Here is a 22,173-nt window from a genome sequence, read left to right on the forward strand (position 1 = left end):
TATAGAAATAATAGTCATATACATGGCACTTAATCAGACTTTCCTTGCCCTCAGCAAAAAATAGTAAGTCTTCAGCAGATATTAATATCTCAGATTCTATCCCTCTACCATAGTTATTATTTCCCTCCTCTTTACTTCTCTCTATCTTGTGTAGAAGAGTTACTTTTTCTGTTTTATAATATGCTCAAACCATACATCCAAAGTGTTTTTGTTTGCTCAAGAGATCTGTCAGCCTTTATTTGGTTCGTGATGGATTGACTGGTTCTTCTTATAGTCCATGGTACTCCCAGTAATTATCTCCAAATCCATAATTCAAAGGCATCTGTCTTCTTTCTCTCACTCCTTAGTGTACAACTCTCTCAGCTGCTAGAAATCTATTGCCCTAAGTATCCAGAGTTTTGCTGCATTGAAATATCGTTATTCTTCATAATCTGAGCTAGTCATTTGTTTCCTCCTAGGATTCATATTCTTTCAAAATCTGTAATCCACTATCCATCTTGATCTATTGTAGCAATCAAAGAATATAAAACTTACCACCTTCGATGTCAATTGCAAGTCCACTAAGCATGGAAGCTCACCTTGCCCTTTATAATAATTAGATTATGTTTGTATTTCTTATTTATGAGTGCTTCTAAGTCTCCTTTATTTTCAGCCAAGTGGTGTTGTTTGTGTATCTCAGATTGGTAATATTTTGATTGCTATCATTTCCAAACCTATCACTAATATATTTTCTATGCAGATTAAACAGATATCGGGCTAATATTCATTCTCTTCTCCCTCCCTTCCCCCAAGAATAGTGAAATAGACATGTAAAGATAGTTGATATTACTTATGGTTAAATCCGGAAGACATAAGCAGTGAGGCATATTTTTCCTTCCCTTTACATTTAATTCAATCTAGAAGCAGTATTATTTTAAAAATAATGGAAATACAGATAGTCCTTGACTTATGACCACAACTGAGCCCAACATTTCTGTTGTTAAGTGAGACATTTGTTAAGTGAGTTTTGTACCATTTTATGAGCTTTCTTGCCACAGTTGTTAAGTGAATCACCACAGTTGATAAATTAGTAACTCGGTTGTTAAGTAAATCTGGCTTCCCCGTTGACTTTATATGTCAAAAGTTTGCAAAAGATGATCACATGACCTTGGGATGCAGCAACGGTCATAAGTATGAACCAGTTACCTGAATTTTGAACACATGAGCATGGGGATGCTGCAAAGGTGGTAAGTTTGAAAAATGGTCAGAAGTCCCTTTTTTCAGTGGCATTGTAACTTTTAACATCACTAAATGAACTGTGAGAATGAGGTGGCTGGATGGATTCACTGAAGCAGTTGGCGTGAGCTTAAATGGACTCCGGGGGATGGTAGAGGATAGGAAGGCCTGGAGGAATGTTGTCCATGGGGTCACAATACAACACGACTGTTGGAAGTTAGCACCCACCCCTCTCCTAGAAAAATGAAATATTTTAGGATGTACTAAAAGGGCAGAATATTTTCCCTAAAAGAGAAGTAGAAATTCAAGAGAGGCAGAAACTCAGCCCTCCCATTCTTGCCAATGGGGACATTAAGGCTTGGGCCAGAGCATGTGGTTTGGGAAGATTGCATCAGCCAGCACTCAGACAAAGCCTACAAAGTTAGCTAAGATGCCCCCCCACCCCCTGGGAGTCTGACAGCCAATGGGCATGACTAACAACAACAAAATGAACTATTGTAAATCAAGGACTATCTGTACATTGAGTGTTGAAACAAGAAAGAATCTATTTGATTCGAATCAGGGGTGGTATTCAGCAGGTTCTGACCAGTTCTGGAGAACAGGTAGCGGGAATTTTGAGTAGTTCGGAGAACCGGCAAATACCACCTCTGATTGGAGATTTTACAATATTCTTCCCCTGCCAAGCCACGCCCACAGAACCGTTAGTAAAAAAAATTGAATCCGACCACTGGTTCGAATCCAGATGTTCAAAGATAAATGTGATATAGCTACTTCAGTTTCAGTTCAAAAATTTAAAGAACCAACAGTAGAACCTGCATTATATGCTGACTACTGTCTAAATATGATAACTATTTATCGGGTCCAAAAGATACTTTTCTATTAAGGAACCTTGATGGCAGAAAACATACAATTTACTCAATAAGAAAGTAATCATCTTCTGAAATGTTGCATTTCAGGAAGCAGGTGAAGGTATCAGGCTGTAAAGTCTCTGTATTATCCTTGTTCCATTCTCAAGGGCTGAAATATAGTTTTATGCTTAGATTTCTGTCACACCTTGTATTAATGGAAAACATACATTATATCTAACAAACTAATTAATATCTCTTCCTTGTCAAGAAAGATTAGATATTATGATGTCCTAAACTCCCGAGGATTAAAGACAAACCAAGAACTTAGAGAACAAGGGATGAAAATAGAGTGGTGGCCATATTATAAACTTAAGACGAGATATAAAAAAGATATAGAAGAATTTGGAATTGAGGTAAAAGCGAACCAATTAGATAAAATACTAGAGGGAACGGATGAAAAATTAATTCCTAAAATGTACAATTACCTATTAGAATTTGAAATGGCGGAAGAAATAGTTAAAGGCCTAATGATTGCATGGGCAAGGAATGTAGGGCACAACATTAATCTGGAAGATTTGGAAAAAGTCTGGAAACAAAATTATAAAATAACAAAATCAGTTGTTTCTAAAGAAAACCAATATTAAGTGTGTTACCGGTGGTATCTGGCACCTTCAAGGTTAGCAAATATGTATCCAAACTTAAATCCAACTTGCTGGAAATGTAAGCAAACGAGAGGTACCTTCTTTCACGCTTGGTGGCTTTGCCCAAAAAGTAAAAAGTACTGGAAAAAAATAGAATTTGGATAAAAGAAATTACAAATATACAACTAGAATTTAAGGCCGAAATATTTTTGTTGGGAATGTTAAAAGGGCACTATGCAAAAGAAACAAAATACTTAATTCTCCATATAATCACGGCAGCAAGAATTGCGTTGGCACAATGCTGGAAGGGTGACCAAATGCCAACAAATAATTTGATAATTCAGAAAGTTATTGACTGCACTGAAATAGTCTTACTTACACAAAAACTTAAGGATAAGGTAGACTCAAGATATAGTACAGCTTGGGAAAAATGGTATAATTGGATTAGGGAGAAAAACCAGGGAGTTAAAAGATAAGGATTTGAAAAATCCTTATCTCAAAATATAGTACAGCTTGGGAAAAATGGTATAATTGGATTAGGGAGAAAAACCAGGGAATTAAAAGATAAGGATTTGAAAAACGAAGTGGTTAGATTTAGAGCATATACCAAAAACAGAAAATGAATATTAGTAAAATTGTTTTCAATAAAAGATCACACCATCTTAGCTGATTAGAAATATATATGTTTTATGTTTATATTTGTATTTGTATATTGGTTTCGTTTGCAACTAAACATTGTATTCCACACATTGTATATATTTTTCTTTTTAATCTTTAATAAAGTTTATTTATATCTAAAAAAAATCTCCTCCAATTGGGGGTTACTTCACAATCATAAAGTAGTATAAAAGGGTTGTATCCGATTATATAAAATAATGTAGCTAAAAGTGTAGGTGGGATGACTTGTAGACAAAAGGCCTTCTCAAAGCTTTTGGTAATCTGCTACCAGAACTCCTAAGCAGACTTTGGAATCACACAAAACCTTTTAAAGGAACTTTCTGTTAAAGGGGAAAAAAGCAGACTGTAGAAATCAATGGCCGGTTCTTGTGATGCATTGAAGTAAATAGAACACACCAGGGAGTCTGCATTGAGATGTGCTTTTAAATTTGTTCATAAAGGAGATGGAGTTAAGGATGCAGAATGATATCGTAGAGCTGAAAAAGTTGTAGAGAAAGGCAAGCAAAACGGTCAAAGGGTAGGAACAAAACCCTTGTGAACAGAAAGTATAATGTTTAAGACTTTTTAGCTTAACTTTTAAAAAAGAGAGAGCCAAATAGATGAGGAGGAAAAAGAGAGACTATGAAAAAGTATATTTGGCTTGTGTGGATTTTCCCCCTTTCTTAAGACTCAGGATCATTCTCTAAAACTTACTTATGGGAGATTTGAGGGTGATAAAATAAATACGTCTTCAAATAGCTCAGGGTTTTTATTCTTTTATTGTATTATTATAAAAACAAGTAATTTATTATTATTATTATTTGGTATTGTAGTATTTATATACAATGGGGGCTTGCAACTGGTTTAACAACCGGTTCAGTGAGCATGCATGCGCAGCATTCAAAAACCACCCATTTTAAGCTTAAAAACTTACCCTCTATGTCAGCGCTGGTGAGTAAAACAGCTGAGGCGCAACAATCTGCTGTGCTGCGTGAATCAGCTGAGGTAAAAAACAGGGAAATATAGGGCAGGAAAGGGCGGGCGGGGCCAACTGCTCACCGGAACTACCAGTTCGCTAGACCTGGTCAGAACCAGTAGCAACCCACCACTGTTTATATCAAGGGTCCCCAAACTTAGCAACTTTAAGACTTGTGGAAAACAAATAAAAGAAACATAAATATAAACAGCAACAAATAGAAAAGATAAAATAAAAAAAAAATATTTGGTTCCTCAATGCTCCTTGTGATATTTATAAGCATTAGCAAGCCAATTTGGTGTGCCAGGCTAGAAACGGGGAAACCAGAAGTTCTGCTCTTGCCTTAGACATAAAGCTAGTTAAGTGGTTTAAGGTGGTCACTTTCTTTCAGTACTGGGAAGGAGGCAAGGGTAAACTAATTCTAAAAATATCACCAAGAAAACTGTAGAGACTTCTCCAGGCAATTGGCAAGAGTCAAAGCCAGAGGTGGTGTTCTGGAGAACCGGTCGTGGAACTTTTGAGTAGTTTGGAACACCACCTCTGACTGGCCCCACCCTCATCTATTCTCTGCCTCCCGAGTCCCACCTGATTGGCTGGGTCTCCTTTTGTTGCCCTGCACAGGAGAACGGAGCTGGAAAGCAGGTTAGTGGGGTGGGGAGAGAATGGGGATTTTACAGTATCCTTCCCCTGCCACACCCACCAAGCCATGCCCACCAAGCCACACCCACAAAGCCAAGCTATGCCCACAGAACCGGTAAGTAAAAAATTTTTAAACCCACCACTGGTCAAAGCACATATAAACATTTAGGCCCGCTTAGAAGACATACTACAGGTGCTTATATTTGCCAATATGGGAATAATTCTTATTTGAATATGGGCAAATAGCAGACACTTGAATAACATCATTAATAATTTCATGATGTAAAAAAAAGTTTTATTTATGTTTTTAACATTTGAAAACTTAATGAAATTTATTCTAAAAGAAATAATAATTTCATGATGGCCACCAAATTCACAGAAGACAGTAGGTATTAATGATAGTAGTAATGTGTTACCGGTGTCTATGTCAGGGAACCTGAGTGGTAGGATAGGCACAAATGCTGAATTTTCAAGCTAATTTAGTTTGGGTTTCCTGCAAGGCGGGAAATGCCTTTTCTTGTTGCAACTTTTCCATTCCTTTTATTCTCCTACTAGAACAAAACTTAGAAAAAAACTTGAGACTGCAACATGGATTTCTGTTTCTGAGTATATTCCCTCTAATAGCTGGATATAATGATATTTCTTTTTAAAAAGGCATCAATCAGCATCAATGTAACTTGTAATTTACATTTTTTTTTAAAAAATGACAGAATGTTAAGTTTGAAGTATAAATGGGAATGCCTAATCAATAAAATACAGTAATAATAGATTTATATAAAATTTAGAATGAAGGAATTATTGACCGATGGGAAAATATTTAGCTTTTTTAAAAAATTATCCCTTCAGTTAAACTGTTATAAAGGACTCCTATTTCAATTTCTTCCCCTTAAAACTTTAACAAAAAAAATTAGCGTGACAGTGCAAAATTAGACAATACAAAAAAGTAGGCGAAATCATTTTACATGATAAAGAAAAAGGAGAAAAGTTTCTTAACAGCACCAGTCCCTTCTCCCTAGTTTGGTATGACAGGCCACATTTCAGGCATCATTTTAAAAGCCATTTTTAACAACATTTAATAACATTTTCCTCCAGCCATGAATTCTTTCTGGCATGTCTATTTAATAGATTATTATTTTATTATAGATTTATAGTGATAAATTGCTTCAGAAATGTTTGAGATGTCATGGGCTGAGAAGGAATAATTTTTAAAATAATCTAAAGTTATAGATTTGTATTCAAGTATCTCCATCCATTGATGAAAGATTTCACAGCACAATGGATATTCTCCTACCCTAGTTTTACTCTGGAGGGATTTAGATCTTCATGTCAGATCTGGGTAAGGCACAGGGGAGAGGAAAGAAAAGACTAATCCTATTATTTGAGCAAAAGTCTGGTAAAAAAAGATTGGCTCTATCCCTAATTTCTTGATTTCCATATCTTGATAAAAAATTCATTACACAGAGCTTATCATAAGTATGCGCTGAATGGAAGGGCTGTTTGGTGGAACCACAGCTGGCTTGAAAGCTGCACCGAAAGACCCTTCCTCATATATATACTCTCTTGCTTTAGAATGCAGAACAAATAATGATTTGTTACAAGAAGGCAGTTTCTCCCTAAATTCTAGAAAAGGCTCCTTGTGACCGTTTGATAAATAGTAGAACAAATTAATAAGTTGACTTATCAAGTTGACTCTTTGCAGTGGCTAGATATCAGTCTGTGCACTTTGAACCTAGAACCGTGACGATGAACCTATGGCACACGTGCCAGAAGTCACCCAGAAGAGCCCCACTGTGTATGCGCGCATGCCCCCGCCAGCCAGGTATTTGCCGCGCATGCATGGTGAGGAGATGCGTGCATGGGAGATGTGCATGCATGCACAGAGGCATGCGGTATGCGGGGGGGTTGCGTGCGCATGTGCAGAGGCGTGCAGTGCAGGAGGGTCATGCATGCATGTGCAGGGGTGAGGGAGTTGTGTGCACACTGCATCATGGGTACAGTCACTTTTGGCATGCAATGTGGAAAAGGTTAGCTATCACTGACCTAGAGGATGAGGCAGCAGAGTGCGTGATGTACCTCCATGACAAAGGAGCGCCCGAGCTGGGGGATGTGGATACCCATCTGGACAAATTTTGAGCCAGGTTTGGGGACCCTGCCTGAGTCCGGCAAACAGAATCTGGGATCTGTGGCATAAGGCAGGGGAGTTGACTGGTAGCCGAATACATTTGGGAGTTCCATAGCCGGGCTGGGATTTGCTAATTGGAAGTTGACAGTATTTGTATTGATGAACTGAGCTACAGGTTGGACTTGAAATCCTAACTGGTCTTTTTTTATCTCTATGTTTCTAGGGCAGGGTCCCCACCATGTCCATGGACTGGCACTGGTTCACGGCATGCCAGCAACCAGTCCGTGCAAACAAATGAAGCCCCAGCCACAGGATGCAGGCAGCATACAAAACCATGCCCTCAGAGGTCCACGGAAAAACCTTTCTCTACAAAACCAGTTCCTGGTGCCCAAAAGGATGGGGGCCACTGTTCTAGGGTTCTGCTCTTGCATTATCTGAGCATTGGATTGTTCTGAAAGTTCATTAGATTTGGTTGTTTGCTTTAATGAGCATGAATCACTGGTGGGATTTCCAAGTGATACGAGAAGAGGAAAGCTAAGTTCTTAAACAAACCTGGAAAATTTGTTAAATTGGTATCAGTAAGGCAAATTAAGTTATTTCTTCTCCTTTGAATTGGCCCTGTATCCCCATTTACCATGACCCAAATTCTCAGTGAAGTTATGTTTCCAGGTGGAGATTTTTGTGTCATGGAAACTGCCTTATGAAACTGTGTTCCCTGGAGATATGGATGCTCTCTGTCTTATTGGCCTTCAGAAAATGGCCTGGAGCCAGGAAATTGATAGAACCAGCATGGAGTGGTTGATGGAAGAAGCCATGCTTCATTGAGGTCTCAGGTTGTTTGTTGTTTTACATTGTAGTTTTGTTGTGTTGTGTTTTTATTTTGTTCACTGCCTAAAGTTGCTTCTGGTAGATAGGAAGCTATCCATTTTGGTTTAATTAATAAATAAATGATCCAGGAAGAGGCTTATTATTTTGTGTATAGAGACCATGCAATGTTTTCAGATTTTCTAGCATATGATTTATTGAACTTGTGAATACAGGGTGTTTTATAAAGAAAGAAATTAACTGAACATGTAGTAATAAGTTTGAAAGGGCAATTAAAATGGTACAGTTTTCATGGCTTAACAGATAAGTTTCCAAATGCAGTTTTTATAATGATGCTTTGAAAAGGTTTATTTATTTCAATGACTAAATTTTAAGATTAGGAATGAGTTTTGGGAAGCAAATTGATGATATTTCCATAGTGATAATTGCATTGAAGTCACCTGTGCTAACAAAGTCAAAAGATGTGAGTATAGATGAACTATCCCAATGTATCATTACAATTATTCCACTGTATCCTAGTTACTGTAAGATCTAGAATGGAGAATGTTATAATGTATGTTCAGAGGACTGAAACCTAGTCTTTTAAGCTTGCTAGTACACGGATTGTAGTGTCAATTATTATGTAACTGATTTTACACTACAGAAAAGTTTGAATATTTCCAGTGAAGTCAGGGAAAATCCAAAATGATTAACCATCCATTTGATCTCACATACAAATCCTGTTAACATTACAGCCCATACCTCCACAACAGCAGAGATACACGAACCTCAGATGAGGAACTTGGTTAGAATGATGAGGTAGATCCAAACCCTACTGCTTTACTAATAGAATTTAGAATCTGGATTTGCCTTGATTACCCAACTAGATGACCAGTATCAGGTCAATGATGGGGTCAAGGGCAATATAGGTGCCCCTATACAACATGGCACTACCTCCTGTTGATGCAAAGATCTGCGTGTTTAAAATGATTTGGAAGGAGGGGCAGCATTAATGCAGGACCTGTTAATATGCTTCCTCTTTTTAACATTTTCTAATTTGAAGCAGCAAGAGGAATAGAAAACATATCACACTGCCTGGGGTAATTATAGGAATGGATGAGGGTTGTGTTGATGGTGGGGGATTTCACCAGATGAAATGTATGAAATCAAATTATATTTCCTCTGAGCATTAAGTATATAGCTTCTACCTCAACTGCCGTTCCCAGACATTTAGGACTGCAATGGTGGCCAGTAGCACAGCTGATTTGGTAACTGAGGACTTCCTGAGTAAAACGTAATCTACCTTAAATAACTTGTATCCTGTTTTCATTGAGACATAATCAGAGGTGGTATTCAGCAGGCTCTGACCAGTTCTGGAGAACTGGTAGCGGAAATTTTGAGTAGTGTGGAGAACCAGCAAATGCCACCTCTGGCTGGAGATTTTACAGTATCCTTTACCTGCCGGCCCACCAAGCCATGCCCACAGAACCAGTAGTAAAAAATTTTGAATCCCACCACTGGACATAATGCTGTGATACATGGGTATCACTTTGAAATATTACTGGCCATTCTTCATTCACAGACATATTTGCAGATATACAGGTAACCCTCAGTTAAGAATGGTAATTGGGAATGGCAGTTCTGTCGTTAAATGATGTAGTCTTAAAATGTGGCTGCATCGCTTAGACACAAAAATATCTTAAGCAAGGACCTTCTCACAAATTCCTGTGAACTTCCAACAACCAAAGTCAATGTGGAAGCTGGCAGGAAATCCCAGATGGCTCGCAAGCAGACTGTTTGTGGTAAGTGGCTGTTAACTGACAGAAGGGGTGCTCAGTATGTGCAGGTGTGGCACAAGTGCAACAAGGCTTATGGTAGCTACCATGGAAAGGGGAGCATTTGAGAATGTGCTAGAAGCTAGTATGATGCAGCACAAGCACAGCGAGGCTTGGGATGGCTTTTGTGCAAGGGAGACACGCAAGGGTCTCAAGGGTCTGGCATGGTGCAGTACAAGCACAGCAAGGCTTGGGGTGGCTGCTGCTTGGTGCAGGAGACTTATCTGAGTGATGTGCAACTTTCTCTGCTGGTTCTCCCATTGATGTTGCTTTTCCGGAAGCTGTCAGGGATCTGCACAAACGACTGCAGGACATTGTAAACATTGTAAGTGCTAGCCAATTGCCAAGCACCAAAATCACGAATACATGACTGTGAGAGTGCTGGGGATAGCCAGAACTTTGGAATCCAGTTGTAGGTATCATTTTTGGTTGCTGAACCAGTGGTTATTAACTTAGAATTACCTATATACCAGACCCTGAAATAATGTTATTATGAATATGTGGTAAACAAACAGTAGATGGATGCATATTTTTTTCACTAAATTAAAGAACAATGAAACCTAATTTCTCATTTGGATACAATTCACTTAAATTGCCATTCAGACTGATAAATACTATGGAATCAGGAATGTAAGAAAGCACTCAATCCTATGAAAAAGTGGATTGGTTTTCACAGACAAGCAGCCAAGTTTCAATACTCAAGTTCATTGGAAGGAGATTTTTTTATCATTGCCCCTTGTTCACTGTAGGGAACTTCTTTGTTTGTAGATAACTTGTGAATAGTAGAGATTGTTCAGTAGCTCTTTTTGGTTACATCTTGTTCAAATGTTTGTTCTTGTTTTGGATTCTCCTTAGAGTTCCCCAGTCCATATATTATTAATCCTTTTATTTAACTGATCTAGTCCCCTGATAGTCTCTGTGCATGCACTCTTATTTCTTCTTCCACTTCCTCCCAAATGTTTACCTCTCGTTCTGCAAATCTTTTCTTATTTGCCACTTGTCTGTCTATTTTGAGTGGATAATATTGCACTACAGAATGTGAGACAATGTACTTGAGAGCAGCCAAGGGGGGAGAGGAGTGTTTAGTAGTGGCAGAGGAAGTCCTCAGTCCTCAAATTAAGATTGTATCAAAAAAGGCAGCATCCTTGGCTATTGTCAAGCCTTGTGGTAGTCCAAACAGGAAACAGCCAGATGAACTAATTCTACTGTGTAACAAGGTTACATGAATAGAATTTTGCAAGCCTGAAAGCATATTTCTCCCCTGTCCCCTTTATAGCTCAAGAAACAGGGGAGGGTCTCTTCCAAGCATCTTGCCCTACCAACATTCCTGCTGTGGGATAAGCTGCCTTTTATCTGATTATTCCCATGGCTGAGTTTTCTTGCACTATTTCCCAAGGCCATTCCCACATACCATTACAGACCCAGACAACAATAGACTATGCAGAGGATCCATTAAAGTCTACTTGCTTGAAGAAATGGAACTGATCACTGCCCTCTAGGAGTACAAAGCAGCCACAAACTAGATTTAGTATGATCTTCCCACAAATAGCCAGGAAAACATATCTTGCCCATCAAACAATATTTCAACAAAGGAAGCTGGTAATGGTACCTAATTGGTACCTACCTAAAATCTAAACAGTTGGTGTTTCTTGAAAGAGAACTTTCTGCTCTTGAATTACTCCAAGCTGAATCTAAAGATAGAATGAGAAGTAATGCCTGAAGTAATGCCTTTTTTTGTTCACTGTTTAATTTGAACTCTGTGGAAAACATTTGTCACCACGCCCCCACAAAATACCCCACAATCCCAATAAAAGCTGTGTAAGAGATCATCAGCAATCTCTGGGTCACCACTCTGTAGAAAAGTCTGGTAGTGGTCTTCAGTCTCTTTGTTCCACCCAGGAATGTAATCTTTTCTGGATCCTCGAGGGATGTATCTTTTAGCTGAAGCAAGTACAGCCCTCACAAATCTATAGTAATGTTGACTTGTTGGTGGGATCCATTGTATGATACTGTCAAGGCTTTTGGCAAATTCTGGCCATTTGGCTTCATGAAAATTCCATAGTCCATGGTCCATGGTCTAGGTGTGGAGAGAATGGAACTATCGCTCTTCTGATAAAAATGGGGAGCAGCTTTATGACTGGGCTGTTGCAAATAAAGTCTACTTGATTTTTGATGTCAAAGTCAAGGGAACTTTCCAATCTGCTGCCTGGAAATGTGTAACTAACCCAGATTTGTGTTTTGTCTCAGAAGGCCCAAACATGCAGCCAAGTCCAATAACCAGGAAAGTTCTGGACAAGTTTCCTCATAGTCAACGTCATCCTGTTTTACTTGAAATCAGAATTCAGATTCTTCTAAATTTACACGATGGCTGTTAAAATCATCTGTGTAAATTGTAAGGTGAGGTTTGACATTCAAAACATGCTGTGGCCAGGATATCTGAGGTGGCTTGTAAAGGTTGACTATTGTGAGATCACCTAATTTTGAAACAACTTCATGTGTATTGTTGTTTGTGGAGGTTGACAATAGAAAAGCATTCTCTATATTCCTTCTGACATACTGTATGTAGCTGTGCCATAACTGTGGTGGTTTGTGGCCCCAGTAGATCAAATCCTTGGATTTTACCTCTGCTGTATTGCTGATCATCGTTCTCTATGAAGGATGGCCATATTGATATTCCTTTCAAATAAAAGTTTGGAAATGTATTGGTTCTTAGATTTGCTGAGCCCTTCAACATTAATTTGAATATTCTGACAATGTCCCCAATCTGTCTTGTCCTTTGGGACTGAAAAGGCCCATTTTGTTTATCTGTTGCCATGTATTTAGAGAACCAGGAGTTCTACAAAGATGTCTGGCTGCCAACTGTCGTTAACTGTCAATTCTCAATGTAGTCTGGCTGCCAATTGTTGCTAGTTGTTTGGTTCACACTACCGTGCTATCCGTGCGTACCATGAGGAGGCGAATCAGCATCACACCCCTACACATCCTCCAGCTAAGAAGACTCCACACACATTTGCACTACTCAGGTGACCCTGTGGACACAGATAAACCTCCAACTGGCCTCAACGATTCTCTAAAAGAATGCAAATGACCAGCTGTCTGCAAGGAGTATAAATCCTTCCATTCTCCACCATCCAGTCAGAGCTGAAGAAGCTTCTTGAATGAGAAGTGAAATGTCTTCAAAGGAAAAAAAAACCAAGAAAGACCAATTGCCTCCTGAAAAAGCACCTTTGGGACAGCCATAACCTGAATGACTGAGAATCTCCATAGACTTTTTGGTGCATTAGGTACATGCTTCATGATAAACTATACTGTTTGCAAAGAATACTCAAATGCCATTTCTGACAAAAGTTTGAATTGTTTACAAGAAATGAGAACATTCAGAAACATTTGGAACCTTATAAGCACAGTGAAAGCACTAAAGGCTCCAGTTGTCAACTTTGACACATGTAGAGTCAACACAGGTTTCCTTTTTTTTTTCCAAAAAGTTTTCTATTTTTTAATTTTTATACATCTCTTTGCGTGGGCAATGTGGTTCCGGATTATAACACTTGTACATAATCATACTTTCATTTCCACCAATCTTATATGATGTCATCTCATATCATTATCTATTTCACTCATCTTTAAATAAATTTCCATTTCATATTTCAATTCATTAATTCAATATCAATATCATTTCATACAAATATAGATTCCCTGTACTTTATCCCCTATTATTACTAGTTCTACAGAGGAATTATTGAGTCTATCATCTGCACCTCTATAGCTGTCTGGTTTGGTTCTGCAACCCAACAGGACAGACATAGACTTCAGAGGATAATTAGGACTGCAGAAAAAACAATTACTACCCACCTGCCTTCAATTGAGGACCTGTATACTGCACGAGTCAAAAAGAGGGCTGTGAAAATATTTTAATATATTTCCATTCCCCGTTTTAATCCTCCAATGTAAGCATTCATAACAGCATAATTCATATACAATTATATATATATATATAGTTCTAAAATCCTAAAATAATTTCCAAGAAGTTTTAAACTGAATGCCAATATGCATTCCCATGTGATATCCCCCTTATACAATCCCTAACCCTTATCTCTAAATCTTGAAAGGTTATCATTCCTTTTAATTTTGACCAGGTATCCCTTTTCTAAGTTTCCCCAGTCTTCTTTTTTCCTTCTAATTTTATTTTTATTTCCCTGTCTGTCGGCCATGTTCCCCCGCTTTTCAGTTCTCTTTTTTGAGGTTTCTTCTTATGTATTCTCTTCTTCTTCTTCTTAGTCTTGAGTGTCTAATCTCTTTTATTTATTGTCTCTAATGTCGATGTCTCTGTTTTAAGTCCTTTTAAGTCCTTTGACAATGGTCTTTGTTCTTCATGTTCGTCAAGGCTGTTATTTTCCTCTTTTAATTCATCCTCTCTGGGCTTCCTTTGTTCCGCAAGCTGTGATGCCATTACTTTACTCAGCATTAACTCCACCAATCTCATTCTTTCTTTAAGCATCTCTCTCAAATTTTGGAGCTTCAACTTAAATTATTTGCTTATTTCTTCCATTTCTTTGGTCTATTAAGTTATTCTTTATTTTATTAAAAGCCAAATTTTTCTGTTATAGTTCTTGTCAAAAGTCTCCATTTTAACTGTAATCCCCTCTTCTTTTTTAAAAATAAAGCTTCTGGGGATCTTGTTATATACAACTAGTAATTTTCCATAGAAACATAAAAGAAGGAAATCTTTAACTCTTAGATGGTGCTCTATATCACTTTCTTCTTAGAATTCTTTTATTTTTAATTCACTTTTCCATAACATTAATATTAGATTTAACCAATTCCAAATAAGTCCAGCATTTTATCCAATGCCTGATTAATGTCCAATTCTGTATGTTATTCCAAATTTAGTCTCTAATCACATATAATTCTTTTATTTCTGGTTTTTTCTTTACCTTATATTTCCTCTTATTTCTCATTCGCCGCTACCACTCTTCCATATGAGGACTCTTTCTTTCCACTTTTTGGGGTTATCAAAAAGAATATTCAAAGTCTTTTATCCAGTTCCATGCTGCTCACCACTTTAACTCTCCAGCACAAAACTTGTGTCCTGGCAGCTTCTCCTCTTCAGGACAGCCATTAAAAGACTGCCGCTTCTTCCTGTCTTCTAGGGGAGTTTGCCAAGCCAGGGAAGGGAGATGAGGCTCCCCTTGACCCAGATGGTGGTCTCCCCCTCTTCCCCCCACCCCTACGAGGTGGGTCAGATGGATCCAGTCCTTTAAGGACTCCTCCAACAGGGTAAGCATGGATCAAAGCCGCACACAATTGCAGTCTCTGATCTATCATCGACCAGAACGCCACCGGAAGTCCCATCAACACAGGTTTTCAAGCCTATCCAAGGCCTATAACAACTTGCAAAGGAAAATTGCTTCCTTCCTTTTACAGATGTAGGGAATACTGAAAACTAGACTGTACGTGCAAACTTATTTCCAGCAAAAGTAGTTGGGAGCAAGTTGGCTGGCTGTTTTTTTTTTTTTGTAAAATAAAGCAGAATTGATACATAGGACTGAAGTGGTCTTTTAGTATTTGTCTCCAAATGACTGTACAGAACTTCAGCAAAGCATTCAGAAAGTAACAAAAGCTGTCTAATCAAAAAATTGACTAAAGAAACATTGATATTCCCCTGAAGAGTGATGGAAAAGTGAATTGAATCAGAATTGTATGTAGTAGTGAAAGTCATAACAAAATCTGGTGATGAGAAACTTTTTTTTTTTTAGTGAACTCTATAACTGTGGAAGAAAAGAGTGTTGTCTGCAATTGAAAATGCCTGCAGCAAGGCAGTTAGTTCACAACATCTAATCATTCAATTTAATGTATTCAATTTAAGTGCTGCCTGACTCCAGACAACTCTGGGTGACTCACAGTGAAATACAATAACACACAATGTGAATAATTAGAAATAATATTTTAATCATGCAGGCATCTTCCTTGAACATAGGTGAACATCAGTAAGATGTCTGCTTTATGGACTGTCTTTCAATCTAAAAGGAAGGTAATGAAGAATCGTCTATCATTTATTGAAAAGCTGGTTTAGTGTTCATTGTACAAACATTTTAGATTGATCTGCAAATAATTTAGTAGTCAAAATTTGATGCATATTTCAACAGCTTATAGACCTTAGCTCATACTTGCACACTTCATGGCTGAGATTCAAGGAACTTGAATTTGACACTGCAGAAGTTAATTGTCCTCTGCTTTTCACTCTCCAAGAGTTTCAAATCATCTGGGTATAATTTTTCTTCTTATTTGTGCTTTTATCTTAGTGTCCTGGGATTTTCTAGATGTCTTTATGAAGAAATCTGAATTTAAAAAAAAACAGTACATGGATTTTTTACACTTGATAAATTATTACAGTTTTATACCACTTAGATTTCTTTGATTAAGTGGTGTAAAAAACATGCGTGCATGCATACATACATTCCTGAGTGCAATAAATGCATCTGGCTATGTTGAATGCTGAAGTTTCTGCTGTTAATAAATAAGGAACTGAATGTGGTGAAGTCTATCCTGACCTGAAAAACTCTGGCTCTCAACTTTCAGAGATGAAATGATTATGTAGCCAGATGGAACAGCAAGGCTGAAAGAAATTCATCTGGCAACAAATCACATGAACAAGAAATGCCAACAGTATGGATCTGACAGGATAAATGTTTGTATTTGAAATGAAACGGTTCACTCTCTTGTTGAGTTCTTGAGTCGGCGTTTTCAAGCTGATCCTGACCTGATTATGAAGCTTTCGCTACATTCCCATCCTCAGTAAAGTTGGAAAGCCATACAGGGCTAGGAACAAACATTGATCTGGCAGAGCTGTCATGAGAATATGAGGAGACACTTCAACGTGACAATATCAATGTTCTTCTTACAATGACATGCTATTTAGTCCATTTTCTTTCATATTCAATGAAGACAGAAATGTGACAACACTCATGACACGTCTCCTAGCAGCTAAGCTTCATAGCACTGATGTTGAACATCTCATTAGCACAAGTGCCATGTTGAAATCTATAACCAGAAACAGAATTTGAGTTGAGTCAGAAAGCGAATACCAGTATATTTATCACAATATGCCATCACTCACTGAATGGCATCCTAGGGCATCTGTGTTCTTATGGAATGATTGAAGAGGCCACGGAACCAAAGACTTAGCAAATGCAAGAGAGCAGATGTTGCTTGAAGTATTTTATCAGAGGCTCTTCACTCCCACTTTCAGAAGGTGACAATCTAACCATCTTGGGGGGGGGGGAGAGGGGGAGGAATTTTGATGTGTTGATTATAGTGAGAGATAAGGAATGGCACACAATGCTGTAGTAGAGATTTCTCTATCACAATGGAAAGGCAGTGTATAAATCTAACAAATTTTAAAAAAGACATATTGCTTCTAGGTAATTCAAAATATTAATAAATATTTACAGCTACTTAAGTAGTTGAAAGGGGACAATCTTAATTTTCTCTTTCATTGTTTCTTACATATTTTAACATCTATTTTTTGTGAAGCTCCATTTTCCCAACAGCACAAAATCCTAGTTCTAATATGTCATCTTTTTTCTGCTACCACACACAATATGTCCAGCTGCACATTAAAATAAATCCAGTGTTTATCCCACCTTTATTAATTTTATCAATAACTCAAGGCACTCAACTCAAACATATTTAATTACTCCTTCTTCCTCCTGTTTGCCTCACAAAAAACAAAATCCTGTGAGGTGAGTCGCACTGAAAAAAAGGGACTTGTCCAAGTCACCTAGCTGGCTTTCATGCATAAAGTGGGATTAGAACTCACATCCTCCTGGCTTCTAGCTTGGAGCCTTAATCGCTAGATCAAATTGGCATATCTGGTTGTGACATAATTCTCTTAATCAAGGCGATGAAACAATTTTTTTGCCTGAATGAGACTTCTTGTTTAACCTCACAGCATCCACTTGCATTTTCAATGGACATAAGAAGCTTTCAGTGGATAACCAGAAGCTCTGGTGTATGAGGCTTCTGTGCATAGATTGTACATTCTAATGATTACAAATGCCAATTGAGGTGGGTGGAACAAAAAAAAAAATGGCTTCTTTGCCTCAGATTTACATAAGTACAAGAGGGTTCTTGGTTCACAAAACAGTCTGAGGAGTTGCTGCAGTGAAGCCAAGCACCCTGTTGAAAAACTGCACAGTCCCATTACCATTCAGTCTCTTTCACTCATTGACTGCTTTGGAAAACCTGCTTGGTCAGGTTTCAACTGCACACCAAATAAGTAGTGGTTAAAACCTGAAATGATGGGCTTTTTCTACAAATACTCAAAGATTAGGAAGAAGGTTTGTGAGAAAGGGCATAAAGAATAGGTGAATGGGCAGAGAAGCATTGCTGTGCTGGTGCTTTGTTTTCTTTTAAGATTAGGGCCAAGGCTGTAAAAACAGACCTTACCAGCTACCTTTTTATTTCAGAAGCAATGAAAGCTGCGTTTTGCTGGGGGAGTGGGAGAAGTTTATCATCACTTAATGGCAGGCTTGAGAAAAACATTTTTAGAACTTTTCCTCTTCATATGGCCATGAGACTTACCATTGCAGTTATGAGTCTCTTGCCACTCTTACAATTTCCTGAGGCACTCAGGAAAGAAGGTAATGACAAACCATTTCCTTATTGTTGCCTAGAAATAGTCACCAGGAGTAACTCAAGGGAGACTTTTACTTTACTTTATTCTACATTGGGAGAAACATCATCTCAAAGGGGCTACCCTTTCAATCCCTAGCTTAGAATATCAACATCAAGGCATACCCCATGGGAGTGAAAAATGTCTATGGGAATCTTTCAGAGACTTCTAGAAAATGAAGGCATGTTTTAAGGAAACGTTGTTAAACTAATAGTCAAGGAAACAAATGGCTTGGGGATAGAAGGTTGGACTAACATTTTTAAAAACTTGGTTTTGACAAACCTGCAAAGTGCATATTCTGAAATGCAAAGCTGATGGTTTGTGAACCCAAATTGCTGAGCCCAGAAAGGTAGTCCAGATTTGTCACATTGGCCTCTGAAGTCTTAGTACTGAATAAATAGATGAGTGCAGGAGCCAAGCAATAGAGTATTTCCAAGTACATGCATATTGGGATTGGATATCATACCTGTGAAAGTCTCATTCTGTACAAAGAACAGGATTGTGGTTTGAAATTTGTTAATCACTAGTTAGTTAGGTCCAGTTCCTAGTGATTCTAAATCAGGGCTCCCCAAACTTAGCAACTTTAAGACTTGTGGACATCAACTCCCAGAATTCCCGAGGTAACATGACTGGAGGAGGAATTCTGGGAGTTGAAGTCTACAGGTCTTAAAGTTGCCAAGTTTGGAGACCTTTGATCAAAATGAACAAATCCATAAACATTTTGACCAACGAAGCTCTTCTAAAACTTCACAGTAATCTCCAGATCACATGTATCTGCTTTACCCATAGTCTTCTTTGCTGTTTTCCTCAGGCTAGCCCAGGGGTCTTCAAACTTGAAGAATTGTGGACTTCATCTCCCAGAATTCCTCCTCCAGTCATGTTACCTAAGGAATTCTGAGAGTTGAAGTCCACAAGTCTTAAACTTGCCAAGTTTGAAGACCCTTGGACTAGCCAATCATAATCTGTCATATAATCAGTCAGTGAAGTTTGTGCTTGCTGATTATCTCCTCAAGAGAGCAGCCAATTGGTCTGCAATTGACTTCTGCTTCTTGTGGCCCACAGTTTTTTGTCCCCTCTTATGGTACAGTGTTTACAGCCACACATTAGTGTGGGAAAGTCCATTGCTTCAAGATTCTGAATGTTATTGGCATTAAAATGTGCTTATCCTTCATAGGATTAACCATTTGGATTAACCCTTCCATGATTCACTGCCTGTATTTAAATGTTTTGAAGAGAGAAAGAAAACAAAAAATACCTATCATCTTTACTTATTTGCTATGAAATTCACCAAAAAAGCAAAATTTCCATTGCCTTTTGTTATAAAGAAGTCTACCAGGTTTATTTCTGAACTGAGAATAAAGAATGCAGGTAGTTGCTTGAACCAAAGGGGATGTTTATTCCAAGAGCACCATATACAATCAGCTATTGGAGGTGGTCCCAGTTTAAATCTTTCTCAATAGTGCCTTATATAGGAAAGTACTGTTCCTGTTCCTTGAAGACGAAAGCTCACCCTCTAAGAATTCTAAGAAAATGCACTTAGCTGGTTTTCTAGGAAGTGATGCCTTTGTAGTTAGGCACCCTGTTGAATGTGGGTTTGAGGAAAATCTCTTTTTCTTATTTGATCAAAGAGATGTCAGGTTAGGATTAGATAAAAAGGAATATTCACCTGATTACATTTGGTGTTTCCTATTGCACTTTGATGTTTTTCTGGAGGTTATTCTAATTTGTGATTTTGAATTACAGAGGTAAGGATGTTTGAAGGGAAACACTTTGTCTTCTTAAAAGAGCCAGTTTGATGTAGGCTAGAAACTAGGAGAATGTGAGTTCTAGTCCTGCCTTAGATACAAAACCAGCTGAGTGACCTTGGACCAGTCGTTCTCCCTCAACCCTGGAAAGCAGACAAGGGCAACCCACTTCCAGGATCTTGCCCGCAAAACTGTAGGGACATGTCTAGGCAGTCACTAGGAGTCAACACTGAGTACACACACAAACACACACGTCTTGTTAATACACTTTTGAAATCAATTTTAAAATGGATATTTATTTTCAAAGTAATGCTGGAACATGATTTTCACTACATAACAGCATTTAGAATTATGTCCCTAAGACTCCCATCACAAGCCTTAGAATATTCTATAAGACTCAAATTGGTAATAAAATCTCCAAATCACATTTATGCCTCTATGAAAGCAGAGGTCAGTGGTTTATCAAAACTTTGCAAATAATCTCTTGGGTAGAAACATCACACGCACCAATGGAGAAGTCTCCAGTATCCTTCAAATGTAGATACACATTGGCATGTGATGTGTGACAGTCCCCAAATAAATGTGGTTAGTGAGCATTAAATTCCTTTTCAATAAAGATCTATCGAAGAAAGCTACTTGACTCTGGCTCCTAAATCAACATCATATACTCCCACAAACTTAATATTTTTCTACAGCACCCCTAACTGCAATTTTTACCTACGTTGTTTCTTGCACTTTATCTAAGAAGCACAGCACAGATGAATAGTCTCATACACTACTTTCTCATGCATACGCATACAAGTATTCACTCGTGCAGAAAGTTGCTTGAAATACACATAAACCTATAAATGCTTAATCACTAGCAAAGGCCCACGTTCTCAGATAAGTATGCATGAGCTATTTCTATGAAGTTAATCAATCTATTTAGTTCTGCTTATGCTAAGCAAGCTGGGGTGGAAACAGGGGAAGGTATCCTTGGGGTATTTCTTTTTTCCTTCTACTGGCTTTGTGGTGGGCTCTAAGCTCAAGCAACTCTGTGTGATTATTCTGTAAATATGCCCCACTGAATTCATCAGCTTATAGATTGAGGACCATTAATCTTTTCCAGTCACTGTGCTAGCACCATTTTTTCCCTGCTTCTTGCAGTATATACAGATGACATTCTTTACTGGAGAGCTTCTCTATCCATGTAACTCTCTACTACCGATAGGAGAAGGACTTGGCTTTTCCTGAGTCCTCATCCACCTTGAGAGCTTCCATAGACAGAAGAGTCTTAGCAACCTTCACTGACTGCAAATAAAAGATGACAAAAGAGCTTGTCCCTAAACTCACATGAGGACTGTATCAGAGGCTTCTCCTGCTTTGAATTCTATTATTTGAACACACACACACACACACACACACACACACACACACACACACACACACACAGATTTACTTCTTTGGAGTAACATCTTCCTATGTTAATGCCTTCTAAGCCAGGGGTCTCCAACCTTGGCAACTTTAAGAGTTGTGGACTTCAACTCCCAGAATTCCTCAGCCAGCTTTGCTGGGAGTTGAAGTCCACAAGTCTTAAAGTTGCCAAGGTTGGAGACCCCTGTTATAAGCAACAAAGGAGGGCAGAAGAATGAACCTGCTTACTCCTCTGAAATATCAGCAGTGGCTCCTCCCTGGTTCTGCAAGACTTAAGCCACTTCATTGCATCTCCTATCCACCCATCTATGTGGATAGGAGCTTTCAACTAAATCCTCAGCTATGAGTGTTTCCTCAATGGATGTAAAAGAGTCTGTCCCATCCCTGGATTCACTGGTTATTATTTGGAGGAAAAAACCCACTCCTTTCTGATAAATATAACAGTTGCAGTTCACAAATATTTATTTCTGGAATATGATCTAATCAAAATCAACTACTTTTTACAGTTTCACTTAAGTACATTACCATTATAACTACATCAAAATATACTGAATAAACTATACAAAATATAATGTTAAGTAATATGATAAAGAAAGGAACGTCA

This window comes from Notechis scutatus, chromosome 2, assembly GCF_049901735.1.
Source record: "Notechis scutatus isolate UNSWTSFEM ecotype Mainland chromosome 2, rNotScu1.2, whole genome shotgun sequence".
NCBI classification, from domain to species: Eukaryota; Metazoa; Chordata; class Lepidosauria; order Squamata; family Elapidae; genus Notechis; species Notechis scutatus.